This window comes from Nematolebias whitei, chromosome 10 (assembly GCF_014905685.2).
Source record: "Nematolebias whitei isolate Nwh7 chromosome 10, NemWhi1, whole genome shotgun sequence".
NCBI lineage: Eukaryota > Metazoa > Chordata > Actinopteri > Cyprinodontiformes > Rivulidae > Nematolebias > Nematolebias whitei.
In genome coordinates, this window is record NC_056507.1 from 542,483 (window position 1) to 544,977 (window position 2,495).

General features: G+C 44.0%; 1 protein-coding gene across 1 annotated transcript in view; it reads right to left on the reverse strand.

The window, feature by feature from the left end:
- LOC119415366 (zona pellucida sperm-binding protein 3) overlaps positions 1 to 2,495 on the reverse strand; it is a 20,493-nt gene that overhangs the window by 2,568 nt on the left and 15,430 nt on the right. The window lies entirely within an intron of this gene.

Consider the following 2,495-nt stretch of genomic DNA (forward strand, 5'->3'; position numbering starts at 1 on the left):
CCATCTGCTGAAAAGCTTTATGGAGATGAAGATTTCATTTTTCAGCATGACCTGGCACCTGCTCACAGTGCCAAAACCACTGGTAAATGGTTTACTGACCATGGTGTTACTGTGCTCAATTGGCCTGCCAACTCTCCTGACCTGAACCCCATAGAGGACCTGTGGGATATTGTGAAGAGAAAGTTGAGAGAACAAGACCCAACACTCTGGATGAGCTTAAGGCCGCTATCGAAGCATCCTGGGCCTCCATAACACCTCAGCAGTGCCACAGGCTGATTGCCTCCATGCCACGCCGCATTGAAGCAGTCATTCATGCAAAAGGATTCCCGACCAAGTATTGAGTGCATAACTGAACATGATTATTTGAAGGTTGGTGTTTTTTGTATTAAAAACACTTGTCTTTCATTGGTGGGATGAAATATGCTAATTTTTTGGGACAGGCATTTTGGGTTTTCATGAGCTGTATGCCATAATCATCAGTATTAAAACAATTAAAGACCTGAAATATTTCAGTTGGTGTGCAATGAATCTGAAATATATGAAAGTTTTATTTTTATCATTACATTATGGAAAATAATGACCTTTATCACACTATGCTCATTTTTTGAGAAGGACCTGTAGTTCTGCACCAGGGGTGGTGCTGGCCATGGTTCCTAAAGACTAAGAATCATCTTGATTTGTCACAGAGAGCCCACATCATTACTCCTCTTCTTTGGGGCGGCTGTGGCTGAGTGGTAAGAGCAGTCGTCCTCCAATGAGAGAGTTGGGGGTTCAATTCCACCAGCTGTCACATGTTGAAGTGTCTCTGGGCCAGACACTGAACCCCTCATTGCCTCTGCTGTGTGTAGTAGAGTCCTGTACAAATGTGTGCGTTGTAGAGTGTTGTATGAATGTGTGTGGAAGTAAATTAGGGCACAGTGTGTGTTGTATAGAGATCCGAGTATCTAGATTAGGTGAAGGAGCTGTATAAGTACCGTCCAGTTACCATTCTCAAGTGTGTTCCAAAAATCTTTACTCCGTTGTAGTTTCAATTCTTTTGGAGGACAACAAAGCTGAAAGGAGCTTTCTGTCCACATCTCAGGGTTCGTATCATCCTAGTGTCAATTGGTGATGAGACTTATCTGTGCTGCTGATTATTCATGCTGCCGATTTCTTGCCTTTAAGCTGCTGCATTCATACCCATCTGGTCACCACAGACATGTTCAGGCTGCTGTTTTAGATATTATTTTACATCATTAGTGTTTATCGGATATCAGATCCTTATTTACAGTTTCTTTTTATACTTTATAGTTTTGCCATTTTTGGATGCAACTGGGATTTTAAATTAATCACATGAATCGAAAAGACTGCCTCCAAAGATTTTACCAGCATGTGGCCATACCAACACATGGGAACAACATGCTGGACCATGTTTACACAAATATAAAAGATACAAGGGCGAACCCCGCCCCCACCTAGGAATATCTAATCATATCTCAATCTTCCTGGCTCCTGCTTACATGCCCCCGCTGAGACACTCCAGACCAGTACAAAAAAAAAAAAGTTAAATCTTGGATCCAGAACAGTGGCCCTATACTGAGAGATTGTTTTGAAAGAACAGACTGGGAGGTCTTCAGAGAAGCTGCTGAAAATAGAGCGCTAAACCTGGACCAATATACATCCTCAGTCCTGGGTTACATTAGTACATGTACTGACATTGTCTCCACCATCAGATATGTTAAAAGCTACCCAAACAGAAAACCTTGGCTGAATGTAGATGTGTGCACCCTGCTGGAAGCCAGGAACACTGCCTTCAGGTCTGGAAACTCACAGGAGCCGAGTAAGACAAGGAAAGAGCTGGTTTCTGGTATTAAGAATGTCAAGGCCACATGTGCACAGAGGATCGAGGGTCAATTCTCCTCACAAGACCCTCTGAGCATGTGGAGGGGCATTAAGTGCATAACAGATTATAAAGGAAGAAGTGAACAATGCCCTAGAGACCCATCACTGAAGACCCAAACAGACCACCCATTACCAGACTCACCTCACCACCGAATGAAGAGCATCTCAGCGTGACCTCAGCAGAAGTAAGGAGTACCTTCAGGAGGATTAACCCTCACAAGGCAACAGACCCAGACAACATCCCCGGGAAGGTGTTGAAAGAATGTGCCCATCAGCTCTGCGAGGTGCTGGCAGACATCTTTAAGCCTCACTTACCCTGGAGACAGTTCCCACCTGCCTGAAGATCACCACCATCATCCCAGGCTGAAAGAGTTCTTCAGTGACTGGTCTGAATGACTATCGGCCAGTGGTTCTCACCACAAGAGTCGCTAAATGCTTCGAAAAACTGGTCATGACTCACATCAAAACAACCATCAACATCAACGAGGACCCTCATCAGTATGCATACCGTGAGAACTGATCCAACATTTTTCAGTCAGGTCATCTGGACAGTTTCCTTGACTGATGAAGCCTTCTGGATCGAAGGCGAAACGTTTCAGAACAAAAAAAAAAAA